Genomic DNA, 20,102 nt, shown 5'->3' with positions numbered 1-20,102 from the left:
TCTTAGAAAATGTATATGAACATATCTTGCTGAAAAAGAAAATTCAGACCTCCTAACTTTTGTGACTTTATTTTCCTAAGCTTTTGCCTTTGACATTAATATAACAGAGTGAATATCAAAGGCAACTGGGTGGTAAACTTTTATCTACAGTCCATCCTAGTCTTACTATTTGGTTGTGAATATAGAAATGCTAAGAAGTCCTTGAAACTGGAGTTTGACCAATAGTAATCAGAGTTGAATGTAGATGTTAGTCCTTGATTACTTGCTGTGCCCAGATGAATGGTGATATTGACAATGCAAAATTATAGAAGGCCCACCAAGTCATAATTTTCGCCTTTAAATGTCATTTCATGATGTCCTTTTACATTAGTTGCATCAAGTATACATTTATACATATTTAAAGGAGGCTTTATTTAAAAGCATTTGCATTCCTTTTATGCATGTAAACTATATGTAATTAGATCTCATTGCTGTTGTATACAGAATTTGTTTCGGAGTGATGAAAATGCTCTAAAATTAGATTGTGAAGAGGTTGCACAATTTGTGACTATACTAAAACCTACAGGATTATGCATTTACACGGTTGGCTTTAATGGTTTTTGAAATTTATATACTTTAAAATAATATTTTTCCTTATATAGAAAAGGAGTTTGATACAGACATTGAAAGAGTGAAAATTTGGTCTCCAGTATTTCATAGTGTGTGACCTTAAGTATTCCTTCTTCTATGAAAATAATGGTACCTATTTTATAGGGGTTGTGATGAGGATTAAAATCTGGTGATAAGTCTGTTAACCTTTTATATTGTGAATCTTCAAAAAGTATTATAAAGTTGACTATAACTTTATAATTTTCTAAATATATAAATAAAATATAAAAATAAATATAAATAAACAATTAGGTTGACTTTATAAAAACTTGCTTTGTACTTTGTGATTTTATAGAACACTTTCTCATGCATTTTCATTTATTTGACAATCTTTGTTGAAAACCAACTGTTTTTCACTAACAGTGCTAAGTGAGTCTGCTGTGAGATAAATGAAACTTTGCTGCTTTTTTTCTCAATGGGGTAATCCACCTGGAATGGAGGATACAAAGGCATGGAAACAAAATTTAACAAAAGTAGTGAAATGCCTTGGTTCTCAACCTCTTTGAAGGCGCAGCACATACTGGATACAATTGATATATGTGTGCACTTGTGTAATGTAACCCTTTGCTTTGATAATAGTTATTACAGAAGCTGCAGCAGAGCAGAGGTAGCTTGTTGATTATTCATAATTTCTGGGTTACTAGAAGGCCCATATTTGCTTGATTGTTAGGAAACCTGGTTTAAGCATATGACTAAGATTACATTCTAACCCTATTCACTTAGTTGTGAATTCATGAACAAGTTTCTTTTTTTTTTTTTTTTTTGCAGTTATATACTTTTTAATTAGTTTTTTACAATGAATCAAAAGAATGTCTAGAAGTTGTAAAGATCTTACTAGACATGCTCCCACAATTTACATTTTTTTTTCTTTTTTTTAAATTGGTTTTGCCATACATTGACATGAATCCACCACGGGTGTACATGCGTTCCCAAACTTGAACCCCCCTCCCACCTCCCTCCCCATAACATCTCTCTGGGTCATCACCGTGCACCAGCCCCAAGCATGCTGTATCCTGCGTCGGACATAGACTGGCGATTCGATTCTTACATGATAGTATACCTGTTACAATGCCATTCTCCCAAATCATCCCACCCTCTCCCTCTCCCTCTGAGTCCAAAGGTCCGTTATACACATCTGTGTCTCCTTTGCTGTCCTGCGTACAGGGTTGTCATTGCCACCTTTCTAAATTCCATATATATGTGTTAGTATACTGTATTGGTGTTTTTCTTTCTGGCTTACTTCACTCTGTATAATCGGCTCCAGTTTCATCCATCTCATCAGAACTGATTCAAATGAATTCTTTTTAGTGGCTGCGTAATACTCCATTGTGTATATGTACCACAGCTTTCTTATCCATTCATCTGCTGATGGACATCTAGGCTGTTTCCATGTCCTGGCTATTATAAACAGTGCTGCGATGAACATTGGGGTACATGTGTCTCTTTCAATTCTGGTTTCCTCGGTGTGTATGCCCAGCAGTGGGATTGCTGGGTCATAAGGCAGTTCTATTTGCAATTTTTTTCTTAATCTTTTCATGGCTTTTCACTTTCTCATGTATATGGAGGAGAGGGGATATCTTATAATAACCTGTCTCATAGTATTGCTGTGAGCATCAGAGGAGAAAACATTTAAAGAACTTAGTGTAAGGACTGTGATACTTAGTAAATACTCCACTTTACCAGGTGCCAGGTCTTCGTATGTATTATTAACTCAGTCAACATAATAATTTTGTGAGGTCTCTATACAAATAAAGAAATAGGCAGAGAAATTAAGAACTATGTCAAAAATTACACAGCTAATAAATAGTGGAAATGGAATTTAAACCCAGGCACTCTGACTCCAGAGCTGGTACAGTCTATCATCTATTCTTCCCATTAATTAAAATGGTAATATCCCGGAAATAGGAGCAGCATGATTGGGGGTGGCCCAGGGGTAAAGAATCTGCCTGCCCATGCAGGAGACAGGAGATGCAGGTTTGACCCCTGGATTGGGAATGTTGGTGACTGAGCACACATTCAGTGTCAATCACTGCGCCTCCTGACCCCCACTAACACTGTGAGTGTGTGCTGTGAACACACATGTACACGTGGTCTTGGAATGGCTCTGTCTAATGGCGTCAGATGGTATCCACTGTGTGTGCATGTGTGTTCAGTTGCTCAGTCATGTCCAGCTCTGACCCCATGGACTGTAGCCTGCCAGGCTCTTCTGTGCGTGCAGTTTTCCAGGCAAGAATACTGGAGTAGGTTACCATTTCCTACTCCAGACACTGAATGCAGATACAGACTTCTAATAACAAAGTCATCTTTTAACTATGACATTTCGCAGATTCTCCAGAAAATTTGAATTTCACAAGTTTCTCCAGCTGTGAATATGACTTTCCATTCATTTTGCTCCCCAGTTTTTTCCTTCTCAGTGTACATTTCCTTCCCATTGAATTTACTTTTAATTTCTGCAGAAGGGTTTGAACTGTATGGAGTTGTGACATAGTTCATAGTTAAAATGTATGTGAACTTAAAGCTTCTAGCTTTCCTGAATTTCTTCTTGATATGGATCCTGTGAGTTTTTATTTGTTCCTTCAGTTCAGTTCAGTTCAGTCACTCAGTCGTGTCCGACTATTTGCGACCCCATGAATCGCAGCACGCCAGGCCTCCCTGTCCATCACCAACTCCCGGAGTTCACTCAGACTCACATCCATTGAGTCGGTGATGTCATCCAGACATCTCATCCTCTGTTGGCCCCTTCTCCTCCTGCCCCCAATCCCTCCCAGCATCAGAGTCTTTTCCAATGAGTCAACTCAGCATGAGACGGCCAAAGTACTGGAGTTTCAACTTCAGCATCTAACTCTTATTAAATGACTGCTCTGCTCATCTGTTCAAAAATTAAAAGTTTAGTTCATTGTTTTATCAGATTCTTATTGTTCCCACACTAAGCATTTCTTTTTGCAATGGTGAAAATATGATTATATAACTTTTCCGTGGTTCACAACAAGGAAGTGGACAACTGGAATCCATGCCTTAGGCCTACTAGGAAGTGATGATTGTATTAGAGAGATCACTGTCATGAGGTACGCATGATTCTAAAGTGTAGTTTAATCTGACTTAAGTCAGCTTTAGTAAGTTACTCATTTGTAAAGTTTATTCAGTCAAGAGATACTTACTGAGTGGGTATTTTAGGTGGGCAGACACTGTCTTAGGGGTCGGCAACATAGCAGGGAATAAGATTTCTACTCTTACTGGCTTATATACTAGAGAGGCAAAAAGCTTATGAACAATAAAATAGTTTAAATATTATAAGTACTATAAACACCAAATAAACAAGGTAGTTTGAGAATAAATCCCTTGGACGAAGCAAAATTAAGTGAAATGGGAAGTCCGAGCAAGGTAAGACCTAAATGGCAAAAAAGGACCAAAGAGCTGGCTTTTTAGTCATCATATTGATCAGTTTTTTTTTTTCCCCAAAACTGTGCTTCTCAGTAACACATTTAACAACCAAATACAGATGGGCACGTACACACATGCACACATGCTAATATGCATATATTATTAAAAATAAGGGTTTCATGAAATATTGCTTGTCTTTATAACATAAGAAGAACTTTTTTCTTACTACTTTTTTTTTGGCCCTGCTGCATGGTTTGCAGAGCTTTAGTTCCCTGACCAGGGTTTGAAACTGGCTCACAGCAGTGAAGAGCTGAATTTTAACCACTGGACCACCAGGGAATTCCCCCTATACGGTTCTATTTCAGTTTTTAAAATGAGTTTGCATCTCAGTTTATTTCTTGATCGACTAATGAGTCACAACCTGGAGAATGAAAAGCACACATCTGGATCTGTGGTTCTCAAACGTTGGTTTGCATTAGAAGCACCTGTTGGAAGTTGTTCAAACTCTTATTCCCTACCCCAGTTTCTAATTCTTCACACCTGGGAGCGCCCAATAATTTACATTTCTAGGTAGTGTTAATACTTCTGATTCAGGGCCCACATTCTGAAAACCACTGATCTGGATGGTGTTTAACTCATGGAAACTGGTGAGGTAGTGTAACATATAATAGACAGCAGCAAAAAGGGAGTCCAGCCCTTGCCCAGCATAAGAGCATCCAAGCGTAAGAATACTCTCAGAGTATAAAATTAGTTTAAGAGAATGTGTTTCAAGAAGGGTTATGTCACTGAACCTTGGTGGTCAACTGTGGAAGGATTCTGAGAGGCTGAGGAGGTTGGAGACAGAGTAATAACCCTTGAATTTAGCAACATAGTATTGCTGGGGATACTTAGTAAAATAAATGAAGTAATTATTGTTCAGGTTGTTGTGAGAATTCAGTGTTTCAACCAATACAGGCATACCTCCTTTTATTGTGTTTTGCTGGATAATTTTGTAGGTTTGTGGAAACCTGCATTATCAGATGATGTTTAGCATTTTTTAAGCAATTAAGTGTTTTTAAATTATGGTATGTGCATTGTTTTTTAGACATAATGTTATTGCATACTTAGTAGATTATAGTATAAACATAGCTTTTATCACTTCGTGGCAAATACAAGGGGAAAATGTAGAAGTAGTGGCAGATCATGGCATCCAGTCCCATCACTTCATGGCAGCTGGACAGGGAAACAATGGAAATAGTGACATACTTTCTTTTCTTGGGCTCCAAAATCACTGCAGAGCATGACTGCAGTCATGAAATTAAAAGACGGTTGCTCCTTGGAAGGAAAGTTATAACCAACCTAGACAGCATATTAAAAAGCAGAGACGTCAGTTTGCCAACAAAGGTCTGTGTAGTCAAAGCTATGGTTTTCCTGTAGTCTTGTACGGATGTGAGAGTTGGACCATAAAGAAGGCTGAGTATCATAGAATTGGTGCTTTCAAATTGTGTGCTGGAGAAGACTCTTGAGAGTCCCTTGGACAGCATGGAGATCAAACCAGTCAGTTGCAAAGAAAATTAACCCTGAATATTTATTGAAGGGATTGATGTTGAAGCTTAAGCTCCAATACTTTGGTCACTTGATGTGAAGAGCTAACTCACTGGAAAAGACCCTGGTGCTGGGAAAGATTGAAGGCAGAAGGAGAGGGGGGTGGCAGAGGATGAAACGGTTAGATAGTATTACTGACTCAATGGACATGAATTTGAACAAACTCTGGGAGATAGTGGAGGGTAGAGGAGTTTGGCATGTTACAGTCCACGAGGTCGCAGAGTCCGATATGACTTCGTGACTGAACAACAACAAAGCTTTTATATGCACTGTGAAGCCAAAATGACTCAAACTATGACTCACTTTTTTGCAGTAGTCTGGACCTGAACCTCACAGCTCCCAAGTATACCGATATAGAGAGTGTGTTACATAACAGGCATTTATATTATAGATCACTCATCTCATTTAATGCAGAGTTGAACATATGACATTCTGCTGTCTAATTGCTGTAAGATGTCATACAATCATCTTAGCAATAAGAACTTTTTGAATTTTAATTAAGAGTTTTGAAACATTCAAAATTAAGAAATAGGGCTTCCCTTGTGGTTCAGTGATTAAGAATCCCCATGCCAATGCAGGAAATCCAAGTTCAATTCCCGATCCAGGAAGATCACACATGCCCTGGAGCAGTTAAGCCTGTGCACCGCAACCCCGGGGCCCATGTGCTGCAGCTACTAGAGCCCACAGGCCCGAGAGCCTGTGTTCCATAACAGGAGAAGCCACCACAATGAGAAGAGTGCACGCCACAACTAGAGAGTAAAGGGAAAAGCCCACACAGCGACAAAGACCTAACACAGCCAAGAACAACAAATAAATAAAATTCTGTTTTTAATCAAGAGGCAATATTCACATAAATGCTTACCTGTTGACAAAACTACCATTATCAAACCAGCATGACTTGTCAAAGGGAGGTATCAGTGGTGCATGGTATAGTGTTTAATACCTAAATTTAAAGTTATTTAGATTGCCTTGTCAGAGGTTTAATAGCATCGAGGGGATGAAATGATAACTCAGTTCACTGACATGTGATGACTTTCCAGTCTATTTCTGGCCTTAACCTTGCTCTGATATCCTGACCCAGATTTTCAGTTGGCTACTGGAAAGATGTCATAACTTTATTGTCTTTCTTTCTGAAAAGTGAAAAGTGAAAGTCGCTCAGCTGTGTCCAACTCTTTGCGACCCCATGGACTATACAGTCCGTGAAATTCTCCAGGCCAGAATGCTGGAGTAGGTAGATGTTCCATCTTCAGGAGATCTTTCCAACCCAGGGATCAAACCCAGGTCTCCCGAATTGCAGGCAGATTTGTTACCAGCTGAGCCACCAGGAAAGCCCTTCTTTCTGAAAAAGAATCAGCAAATATAGATAAATCTTCTTTCTCAATCTCCTCATATTTGTAGTTTCATGTTTTTATTGCCACAATTTTAGTAGCTATGTGGTAGTAGCCACAGTTTATTAAGTACCTACTATGTGCCATAAATTCTCTTGAACTCTTTAAGTGCATTCTCAGAAGAGCCTTTGAAAGGTGATCTCTTCTGCTGATTTCAGCTGCATGTTACATTCTTTGGAAAATCTTGCCTGACTCCTTATTCTAATACTTATTCCTGTAATTTTTTTTTTGGCAAATTAATGAAAGAAGGTAGGTGACTTGCATAGTCCCATGGAGTGCACTGAAAACCCAGGTGTGCTCCTGGTGCTTTGGAGGTATCTTTTCTCCTTAACTGTACCATCCATGTGGTTTCAGAGCATTCTGTCCAGAACAGCTTGACCTCTCTTTCTTAATGTGCCACCCATTATTCTATCTTAAAGTTCCGATCCTCAGGGAGAGGAGCCACAGTCTCCACAGAGTCCTGCTTTGTTCACTTTCGATCCCAGAATGTAAATGCTTTTATATCACTTGGGTCATTCTAACCTGGTGGCATTCAGTCTTCCAATTACAGTTTTAAACTGCAGGGAGCAGAAGGTTTGGAATGACTTTTTGTAACATAAGAGAGTGAAGCAATGAGAATCTTACAATTGACCTGTCTCTTGATGCATATGAAGTCTTAGGAATTCAGAATGTAATTGACTTGTCTGACACCTTGCTTTTAAGTGATATAACAAAGATTTGAATAGAACCTCCTGCTAAAGACCTTTTAAAGCCCCTTCTTTATCCCTTAATTCCAGAATAGCATACTCTTCTGAGGTGTTTTGTTTTTCCACATTTTTTCCCCCTCAGTAAGGATTTGATTTAACTATGACTCTGATACATCATTTTAGCATTTTGCTCAGATTTCCTCCCCCCCCCATTACATGTCATAATGTAATATTCAGTATAAGGAATATACTTGGAATATGAAGCACAATAAGGTTAGCCTGTGAACCACATCACACAAATAAAAATTAGATTACCAATACCTTGCATTTTGTGTTTTACTTTAATTCTTATTTTATGTCAGTTGACATAAAATACTAGCTAAGACCCTCTGAAATGTGATTTATTACCAGATCACTCAGAATCAGACTATGTATAAGTTTAGAGGGGATGAAAACAACTTTATTGAGATATAATCCACATTATCATACAATGCACCTACTGAAAATGTCCAATACAGTACCTTTTAGTTTCATACTAAAATAACTGTTAACTGTTTTAACAGTTATTCACAAATAATAAAACAGTTGTCAATCTCAAAAACTCAACAACTAAAATAATATTTTGACAACAGTACGTCAAGCTATATATTAACTGTAAATATGAAAAAAATATTCTAATCAGTATTATCTACTTAGAAAATATGAGAACTTTCCTAATAGAAATAACAGAAAATTTTTTAAAAATCCATTAATAAAATATTTATAAATGTAGATCATTCAGTGTTCCATAACTTTTTGAGTTACTGTTTGGCAGTGTGATAAAAACTATAAACCCGCTCACTCTCAAGAAAAATGTGTACAGATTCACAGAAATAGTCCTCTGTATGCACACACATGCACATACTCACACACACTTCTAAATAGGCATCATATGGCGTTAGTGAAAGTCTTGAAACCCATGTAAAGTAATTTGAATCTAATTAAATGTGTATGGGGCATTGGTAGTGGTAAAGAATCCTCCTGCCAGTGAAGGAGCCACAGGAAATGCAGTCTGATCCCTGGGTAAGGAATATCCCTTGGAGAAGGCAGTGGCTACCCACTCCAGTATTCGAGAATTCCATGGCCAGAGGTACCTGGCAAGCTACAGTCCATGGAGGTCACAAAGAGTTGAACATGACTGAACATGCACACACACACACTAAGTGTATATAGGCTTTTTAAAGTATGAAAATTTTATTGAACATTGACTTAGAAATGAAATGTTTAGTGATTTTGGAAAAGAAAACGAGAGAATGGGGCCTTGCATTTCCCTAGTATCTGAATATATTCTTAACTGATTGCTTTCAAACTCAACCTGGAACTTTAGAAATGAGTGAGAGAGTTTTTGGCTGTCTGAATAGTTTTTCTCAACCCTGGACTACTGACATTTGGACTTTAATTCTTTATTGTGGAGGACTGACCTTTCATTATAGGATGGTTAACAGCATCCTTGGTCTCTACTCACTAGACGCCAGTAGCGTCTCCCTCCCACTCCAGTTGTGACAACCAAAAATGTCTTTATACATTGCCAAGTGCCCCTGGTCTAATGGATAGGGTATTCTACTGTTATTTGTTCGTTGGGTGCCAAAGGCACTCTGTTGTATGTATGGGATAATCTTGTACAGTAAAGAATTACCCTGCATAGGATACCAGTAGCACTGCTGATTAGAAATATTGTTTAAAACTACTTATTAAAGCAATTTAGTATTTGCTTTAGAATGATCTATAATAGACCTAGAGTCTATTCAGAATTTAGAATATAAAATTATTTTTGAAATACTAGAAATAGGATAAATTGGTCTATAAACAATGGGTTAGATAATCATTTGGGGAGAAAATATGCATATATTCACTTCTCACCAAAACTATAAGTGAATTCCAAAAGAATCATGTACGTCTGAAAACTGAAATCCTAAAAATGTTATAAAAGTCTAAGATTTTAAAAAGATACACTCTTGGTACAGGTTAACATCTTTTGATTTATTATATCAGCACAGTAAAAGAGAATGATAAGTTGGCTTACAGAAAAATTAAAAACATAAAATGTATACACGTATTTTTTAATACATATATATTCAGCTAAAGGTAAAGGAGAAAAGGAAAGATATACCCATCTGAATGCAGAGTTCCAGACAATAGCAAGGAGAGATAAGAAAGCCTTCCTAACTGATCAGTGCAAAGAAATAGAGGAAAACAATAGAATAGGAAAGACTAGAGATCTCTTCAAGAAAATCAGAGATACCAAGGGAACATTTCATGCAAACATGGGCACAATAAAGGACAGAAATGCTATGCACCTTCAACAGAAGCAGAAGATATTACAAAGAGGTGGCAAGAACACACAGAAGAACTGTACGAAAAAGATCTTCAAGGCCAAGATAATCACGATGGTGTGATCACTCACCTAGAGCCAGATATCCTGGAATGTGAAGTCAAGTGGGCCTTAGGAAGCATCACTATGAACAAAGCTAGCCTAGGTGATTGAATTCCAGTTGAGCTATTTCAGATCCTAAAAGATGATGCTGTGAAAGTGCTGCACTCAATATGCCAGCAAATTTGGAAATGCAGCAGTGGCCACAAGACTGGAAAAGGTCAGTTTTCATTCCAAGCCCAAAGAAGGGCAATGCCAAAGAATGTTCAAATTACCACACAATTGCACTCATCTCACATGCTAGCAAAGTAATGCTCAAAATTTTCCAGGCCAGGCTTCAACAGTATGTGAACCATGAACTTCCAGATGTTCAAGCTGGATTTAGAAAAGGCAGAGGAACCAGAGATCAAATTGCCAACATCTGTTGGATCATGGAAAAAGCAAGAGAGTTCCAGAAAAACATCTACTTCTGCTCTATTGACTATGCCCAAACCTTTGATTGTGTGGATCACAGTAAACTGTGGAAAATTCTTCAAGAGATGGGAATAACAGACCATGTTACCTGCCTCCTGAGAAATCTGTATGCAGGTGAAGAAGCAACAGTTAGAACCGGACATGGAATAACAGACTGGTTCCAAATTTGGAAAGGAATATGTCAAGGCTGTATATTGTCACCCTGCTTATTTAACTTATATGCAGAGTACATCATGTAAAATGCCAGGCTGGATTAAAGCACAAGCTGGAATTAAGATTACCAGGAGAAATATCAAGAACCTCAGATATGCAGATGACACCACCCTTATGGCAGAAAGCAAAGAAGAACTAAAGAGTCTCTTGATGAAAGTGAAAGAGGAGAGTGAAAAAGCTGGTTTGAAAACTCAACATTCAAAAAATGAAGATCATGGCATCTGGTCCTATCATTTCATGGCAAATAGAGGGGGAAACAATGGAAACAGTACTGACTTTATTTTTGGGGGCTCCAAAATCACTGCAGATGGTGATTGCAGCCATGAAATTAAAAGACGCTTGCTCCCTGCCAGAAACACTATGACCAACCTAGACAGCATATTAAAAAGCAGAGACATTACTTTGCCAACAAAGGTCCGTCTAGTCAAGGCTATGGTTTTTCCAGTAGTCATGTATGGATGTGAGAGTTGGACTATAAAGAAAGCTGAGCACCAAAGAATTGATGCTTTTGAACTGTGGTGTTGGAGAAGACTCTTGAGAGTCCTTTGGACTGCAAGGAGATCCAACCAGTCCATCCTCAAGGAAATCAGTTCTGAATATTCATTGGAAGGCCTGATGCTGAAACTGAAACTCCAATACTTTGTCCATCTGATGTGAGGAACTAACTCATTGGAAAAGATCCTGATGCTGGGAAAATTGAAGGCTGGAGGAGATGGGGATGACAGAGGATGAGATGGCTGGATGGCATTACCTACTTGATGGATATGAGTTTGAGCAAGCTCTGGGAGTTTTTGATGGACAGGGTGGCCATATGTCAGGGTGGAACTGACATATTCAGAGGAAAAAGACATGTACAACAATGGAAAAATATGCATATATCAGATCGTGTAATAGATTTGAACAACAAATACAAAAGTTCTGTTCAGTGTCATTAAAGTGAAGTGACATCACTCAGTCGTGTCTGACTCTTTGTAACCCCATGGACTACATGTAGCCTACCAGGCTCCTCTGTCCATGGGATTTTTCAGGCAATAGTACTGGAGTGGATTGCCATTTCCTCCTCCAAGGGATATTCCCGACCCAGGGATTGAACCCGGGTCTCCCGCATTGTAGACAGATACTTAACCGTCTGAGCCACTAGGGAAGTCCTTGTCATTAAAAGTGAGAGATATATAAATTAATAAAAATCAGATTTTTTTGACCCTCAGATTACTTTATATCTTAAAAACTAGTGTTGCTCATTGTTGGAGAGATTGTGGAAAAAGAGAGTTCTGTATACTGTTGATGGGATTCTGAATTCATGTACCTCTTTCTAGAGATGTTTGGCAACACATGTAAAGTATTTCAGTGTGCATATTTTTTGACTGTCTCAATTTCCAGTGATATATCCTAAGGAATGTGTTGCCCTTATACATGTATGTATACATGTATGTGTGTGTGTGTGTATACATACAGAGAGATTTCCTGCTGTATTTTTCACTAGTAGCAATTAGATCAATGTATATTTTATGAAATTAATATACCCTACAGTCTTTACTCAGTTAATCTCTAAGCATTTCTAGCCATTTGACCTGGAACAAGTTGCATGCCTTTCCCTTAGTTTTCTTATCGTATTATAGGGATGAGAGTAGTACTCCTTTCACTGGAAGCTTGTGAGAGACTAGAAGAAATGATGTGTGCTGCGTGCTCATGTAGGAAGTGACACATTTAGTGAGTACACTAAAATGTTAGCCACTGCTATTTATTATTATCAGTACTAATTCAACATTCTCCAGTGTTTGTAAATATTGCCACTACAGAATGAAATTCTGCCATCAGTTCAGTTCAGTCGCTCAGTCGTGTCCGACTCTTTGCGACCCCATGAACTGCAGCACGCCAGGCCTCCCTGTCCATCACCAATTCCAAGAGTCCACCCAAACTCATGTCCATTGAGTCAGTGATGCCATCCAGTCATCTCATCCTCTGTCATCCCCTTCTCCTCCTGCCCTCAATCTCTCCCAGCATCAGGGTCTTTCCAAATGAGTCCGCTCTTGGCATCAGGGGGCCAAAATATTGGAGTTTGAGCTTCAACATCAGTCCTTCCAATGAACACCCAGGACTGATTTCCTTTAGGATGGACTGGTTGGATCTCCTTGCAGTCCAAGGGGCTCTCAAGAGTCTTCTCCAACACCACAGTTCAAAAGCATCAATTCTTCGAATTTTTATCCAAAAGTTATTATTATTTAATTTTTAAAAAGTTTAGAAGTCAGTTTTTTGAAATCTAACTTTCTTATGTAGGAACAGTGCTTTATTAGCACTGTCTGCTACCCAAAGGTCCTTGATCAATTGGATGCTGTGATACTGTTTTACTTCTACTCTCAGGGGGGATGATTAGCAAGATACTTTGGATTACTTCATTATTTTGTGGTATATTTTCCCAGTCTTATTCCTTATTTTTCCCTGGACCAGAGGTGGAATTATCACAGAAAGATTTGTTTATGATTTTATAGTTTTTCATTCCCATGGAATTTCAGTGTTGTGGGCTAGATATTTTATTTTCATTTCATCCTTCCCAGTGTAGAAAGAATACACAGAAAATTTTTTTGAGAAAAATTCATGGTCCAAGACGAATGAACGTAACAAAGCAGAAAAGAGACTCACAGATATAGCTACGTAACTATTGGTTGCCATTGGGAAGAGGGAAGTGGGGAGAAGAAATTTAAGGGTAGGCAATTAAGAGGTACAAACTACGAGGTACAAAATAAATAAGTTGTTACAAGGATATAATGTACAGCACAGGAAATATAGTCAGTATTTCATATTAACTTTATTTTTTAATATACATTTATTTATTTTAATTGGAGGCTAATTACTTTACAATATTGTGTTGGTTTTGCCATACATTGACAAGAATCTGCCATGGGTGTACATGTGTTCCCCATCCTGAACCCCCCTCCCACCTCCCTCCTCATCCCATCCCTCTGGGTCATCCCAGTGCACCAGCCTCGAGCATCCTGTATCATGAATCAAACCTGGACTGGCAATTCGTTTCACAAATGATAACATACATGTTTCAATGCCATTCTCCCAAATCATCCCACTCTCTCCCTTTCCCACAAAGTCCAAAAGACTGTTCTATACATCTGTGTCTATTTTGCTGTCTTGCATACAGGGTTATCATTACCATCTTTCTAAATTCCGTATATATGCATTAGTATACTATATTGATGTTTTTCTTTCTGGCTTACTTCACTCTATCTAATAGGCTCCAGTTTCATCCACCTCATTAGAACTGATTCAAATGTATTCTTTTTAATGGCTGAGTAATACGCCATTGTGTATATATACCACAACTTTCACAACACAATATACAAGCAACTCCTGCAGCTCCATTCCAGAAAAATAAACGACCCAATCAAAAAATGAGCCAAAGAACTAAACAGACATTTCTCCAAAGAAGGCATACAGATGGCTAACAAACACATGAAAAGATGCTCAACATCACTTATTATCAGAGAAATGCAAATCAAAACCACAATGAGGTACCATTTCATGCCAGTTAGAATGGCTGCTATCCAAAAGTCTACAAGCAATAAATGCTGAAGAGGGTGTGGAGAAAAGGGAACCTTCTTACACTGTTGGTGGGAATGCAAACTAGTATAGCCGCTATGGAGAACAGTATGGAGATTCCTTAAAAAACTGGAAATAAAACTGCCATACGACCCAGCAGTCCCACTGCTGGGCATATACACTGAGGAAACCAGAATTGAAAGAGACACATGTACCCCAATGTTCATCACAGCACTGTTTATAATAGCCAGAACATGGAAGCAACCTAGATGCCCATCAGCAGATGAATGGATAAGAAAGCTGTGGTACATATACACAATGGAGTATTACTCATATTAACTTTAAATGGAGGATAATGAAAAGTTATGACCAAACCTAGATAGCATATTGAAAAGCAGAGACATTACTTTGCCAACAAAGTTCTGTTTAGTCAAGGTATGGTTTTTCCAGTGGTCATGTATGGATGTGAGAGTTGGACTATAAAGAAAGCTGAGCACCAAAGAATTGATGCTTTTGAATGTGGTGTTGGAGAAGACTCTTGAGAGTCCCTTGGACTGCAAGGAGATCCAACCAGTCCATTCTAAAGGTCAGCCCTGGGTGTTCTTTGGAAGGAATGATGCTAAAGCTGAAACTCCAGTACTTTGGCAACCTCATGCGAAGAGTTGACTCAATGGAAAAGACTCTGATGCTGGGAGGGATTGGGGGCAGGAGGAGAAGGGGACGACAGAGGATGAGATGGCTGGATGGCATCACTGACTCGATGGACGTGAATCTGAGTGAACTCTGGGAGATTGTGATGGACAGGGAGACCTGGTGTGCTGCCATTCATGGGGTCTTAAAAAATCGGGCATGACTGAGCAACTGATCTGAACTGAACTGATTCTATGAAAATACTGAATTACTGCATTGTACATCTGAAACTACTCTAATATCATAAATCAACTATTCTGAAATAAAGTTTTTAAAATTCATGGCCTAAGTAGAATTCAAAAGCTAAAAGGCTTTTAAAGATTACTTTCCTTAATATGCATACTGGTTTGCTGAACAGTCCATGATTTAATCTCTATTTTTGTGCTTTGTAGTTTTTAAATGTTAAAAAAAAAAAATCAATGAAATCAACATATATTGATTCACAAAGATTATAATGTTCTTTGTAGTGTTACTTCTCAATATTCATATAACTGGCAACATATTGATGTACTTAACCTTTAAAAACTTTAATAATTTTGATGTAAAAATCAGCTTTTATTCTTATCTCTAATTACTTATAGCATTTTACTCTTGTAAGCATTTATACTTCAGTAAGCAGATGAAATTTCAACATATCAAGACAAAATGAAAAATTTCATTCCATGTTGTATCAAGAATGCTAACTTAGATAATAATGTGAATAGAAATGTCAGCTTTGTTTGATTCACTGCCACTAATACATGGTTTAGTTTTCTATTGTTAGTCCATGTTGCTTGAGTGTCATTGGTCTTGTCCTGGTTCAGAGGTGCCTGCATGATATCCAAGTGATCTTTGGCCTCCTGGAAGCAAAGCCAAATCGCAGATTTCAGTCAGATTCTAAGGTCAAAGCTGAACTTTGTAGAATCTCAAGTATTTTTTTCATTGAAAAAATTCAGAGGCATGTAGGGCAAACTGTTTTGAGAGGGGAGTTTTGAGAAGAAGCTTCTATTCATTTGATTTGATCCACTTGAATTTTGGATAACAAGATATGTTTATTTGGAAGAAAAGCATTTCATCTTTACAGCTCAATAATAAGAAAACAGGCAACCCAATTTTAAAAAATAGGCAAAACTTAAATGACATTTCACCAAAGAAGATATAAAAATGGCTAATAAGCACTCAAAAAGGTGCACATCATTAATTTATTGGGGAAATGCAAATTAGACCACTGCACACCCACTAGAATGATTTTAGCTAAAAAAATAAACATACATCTAGAACCCTCGTACACTTCTGGTGGAAATGTAAATTAATATGGCTACTTTGGAAAATGGTTTGGTACTTTCTTAAAACCATAGAACCCAGCAATTCTACTTCTAGGCATGTACCTTTAAAGGAAGTGAAAACATGTCCGCACAAAGACTCCTGCATGAAAGTTCATAGCAGCATTGTTCATAGTAGCCAAAAGCTGCAAGTGGCCAAATGTCTGTCAGGTGGTGAATGGATAAACAAAATGTTACGTATGCATATAGTAGAATAATACTCTTCAGTAATAAAAAGGAGCAAAATACTGATTACATGCTCATTATCCTAGGTAAAGGAAGCCTGATGCAGAAGAGTACATACTGTAGTACATACGTTTATATAAAGTACATGCATTTATTTGTGGTACATGCATTTAAATAAAGTAAAGTATCTGTGAGAAACAAATTTTTCGAGATAGAAAGAAAGTTAGTGGTTGCCTAAATTTGAGTAGGAATTGAAGGAATTCAATTTTGGTTGAAATGTTCTTAACCTGGATTTGTGGTGATGGTTGCCCAGCTCTTTAAGTTTACTATAAATCACTGAGTTGTGTGTGTGAGTGAATTTTCTGTTGTAAAAATTATGCTAAATAAAGCTTTTAAAATTATCTCCAAGTTAAGCATCATCTTACACTGCAGAACTACACCTGTAGAGGATAGTTAAAACTTATTATTAAAACACCTCTGTTAAAGGATGAGAGCAATCAAATAGCAAATTACTTTAAAGAAGGGAATTTAAAAAAAAAGAGGAGAATTAAAGTATCTGAATCAATGGGTTTCTCGGTGGTGATGGGATTTAAAAATCATCAAGTTCAACTGATCTGACTAATTTTACAGTCTAAGACTCAGACCAATTAATTTATCACAATTCACAGAATTAGTTATTGTTGAGGTCAGTACTGGAATCTAGGTCTAGTTTCAAGACCACATTTAGCCTTTCCCTTCAGTGACTTCCTATGTTTACCATGCTAATTTTTAACATGAAGGGAGATCCCCCGGAGAAGGGAATGGCTACCCACTCCAATATTTGTGCCTTGGAGAATTTCATGGAGAGAGGAGCCTGGCGAGCTACAGTTCATGGGGTTGCAGAGTTAGACATAACTGAGCGACTAACACAGACACACACAGACACACACAGACACACACACACACACACACACACACACACTGACGATTAATGAAGATTTATTGAGCAGCTAGTCATTATTTTGTTTTAAAAATTTTGTTTGTTTTTTTTCCTTGTGGGCTCTGCAGTTGATCTCTACCTTGCCAATAGATGTCACTACAATCAACAGCAATTATTACCAAGGACTTAAAGAATCTTAAGAATATTCACCTTATATAAGCAAACAGCATTCATTAATGCCTTCTAGTGGTAACTCCATGTTCATTTTACTAAATATATGAATTATTTTCTCCAGTTTTGCTTTCTGTTTCTGACACTGCAAAGTAGGAGGGAAAATACTAAGATATAAAAGCTAAAATTTAAAATTTCAGTTTTCTATAAATTGTTTTTCTCTTTTCTTAATTATCCTTTTCTGGAGCCTTTTCTTCATCAATAAGTAAATTCTTAAGAAGAATTCTTATTCTAGCCCTGTAACTGGAGACTGGTAAACTTTGATTTCTATATTAGTCAATTTTTATTCAAAGAACTTCCAAAGCTTGAGTCCTTGAACTAATTTGGATACATTTACTGGAACTATAAGCAAAGAAATGTATTAAGATCTCTTGAGAAGCATTTAAATTATGTTCAGGTGTTCTTGACTTTATATTATTCATCTATTTGATCAGTGATCACAGAGATGACTTCTTATTCTACATTTTATAAAGAATAGTCAGCAGATACTCTAGTGATGGATAGAAAGGTAATTCTGAAGCAATTACAGTTGGTTATATGATTATATTAATAAGGTCTACTGGGGTTGGGGTGGGATAGGCAATGCAATGTAGCATTTTAAATGAAATTGGAGAAAACTCAACTATTTCTCTAGTGATTACTCTGATGCTCCTAGGGGTCCCCCCCGCCCCGCCCATAATTCCGCCTCCCCCTACCCCCAAGAAGCTAACTTGAAGACTTGACTGCTTAAATAGAATCTTTACTGCACGTTTAGATTGTTACTGAGACACAAATGAATCTCACTAGGGGATATGCGTGTTCAATGTGGTTCACCAGTTTCTTTGTTATAAAAATGATTCAGTGCTGTGAGCAGTAGGAGACAGTAAGTTGATGACTATTCCCTCCACTTCGGACAGGCTGAAATCGACTGCTGTTTCTTTTAATCTGCACTAGAAAGATGCAACTAATGTGATGAACTATTTCTCAGCAGGAAAACTGGGTCATTAAAATGATATTCATTGAAGCTGGCCACAAAATAAATGGTTCTGTTTATATTGCCTCCTGTTCTGGAATAGAGCTATCATCCTGATGCGAGCAGGGTAACTGAGTGCCACAGTCGGCAGCCTGAAGCATCCGAGGGTCAGATGTTGGAAACCCGGGATTTTGCTTCTCCCGGCAGACTTTCCCAGGCAGCTCACCTACTTGACAGATGTGACTGTTAGCTGGAGGGGTAGCTGGAAATTAGCTTAATTGATTGCTTCTCTTGATAGAAATAGATTGACAAGTTGTCTTGAAGGAGAATAAAATCTGAGGGTGGATGTGGTGGGGAATAGGCCCAAGGTCGACAGAAGAGGACAGAGTCTGTGGTGAGGATCTGAGCTGCTTCCAGCATTGAATGTTTATCAGGAATGCAGATACCCTGAAGGGAGCACTGGTACAGCAATGGTCCAAGGGGGTTTCCCAGGTAAGAGATCTGTACCTCTGTGATCTGGGGTTCTTTTAGAATGCAATGTTAAGCTGTTTTAGTGATGGTGCAGAATGTTGTTTTAAAGGTTTTGAACAATAGTAAGCTAAGGCATTTATCTTGAGTCAGAGAGTGAGGGTACATGTGCATGTGCAAGGCAATTCTATATTAGAAACAAAGCTTTAAAAATTTCCTTTCATGTGTGTTGTAGCTGGAATCGTCCCTATGTTTTTGAAAAGTGGAGCAGTTTATCAGACTGTCAGGAATATACTAGTAGTTTCAGGGCCAAAATTCTTAGCACTGTGTTCATGCAGTATTCTCTCAGAATCATAGCTGAGAAGTAGATCTTGTGGACATTTATTCTTGTTGTTATTTGTGACTTCAACATAACCAAAGGGGATGTTTTACATTAGAACAAGGTTGTTCTGATTAATTTTTGAAAAACCGATCATGCAGCATTTTGTTGTAGATAAAAGCAGAAATCATTAAGGAATCACAGTGCTAAACAAAAGGCTGCTTTGTCTCCATAGTAAGATAGCGCCTTAAATAAGTATTACTTGCTAATTGTGATTGAGGTCCCATTCATCTAAACCTACAAATTCAAATTCATTAGGGGTGGGGGCTCAGCACTTGGAAGTATTATCAGGAACTTCCTTGTTAGCATGCGGTTCTCAGAACCATTGCTAGATTGGTAATATAATTTCATGCAGTAAAATGCTCTGTATGCTTTTGTCCTGACTTTTGAAAATTAATTTATTAACATCAGAGCTTCTTTTTTTTATCCAAATAAGATATGGAATACGTAGACATAATAGGGATCCTCTTGTCTAAGCATTTATTGCCTAAGGGAGGCAATTGTAAACTCAAAGAGTTAGACATCACTTTACAGCCTTTTTCTTTTCAGCAGTGTACACACAAATTAGGTTATTTCTACTGCAACAGCAGGATATACGCTGCATTCCTGATTTAAGCTAGCAAACCTTATTCCTGGCTATGCT

General features: G+C 37.8%; 1 protein-coding gene across 1 annotated transcript in view; it reads left to right on the top strand.

Moving 5' to 3' along the window:
- Positions 1–20,102, top strand: part of PATJ (PATJ crumbs cell polarity complex component) — a 371,645-nt gene that overhangs the window by 148,774 nt on the left and 202,769 nt on the right. The window lies entirely within an intron of this gene.

This window comes from Budorcas taxicolor, chromosome 3 (assembly GCF_023091745.1).
Source record: "Budorcas taxicolor isolate Tak-1 chromosome 3, Takin1.1, whole genome shotgun sequence".
NCBI lineage: Eukaryota > Metazoa > Chordata > Mammalia > Artiodactyla > Bovidae > Budorcas > Budorcas taxicolor.
The sequence above is the reverse complement of the archived record's forward strand: the minus strand, read 5'-3'. Positions and strand labels throughout refer to the sequence as shown.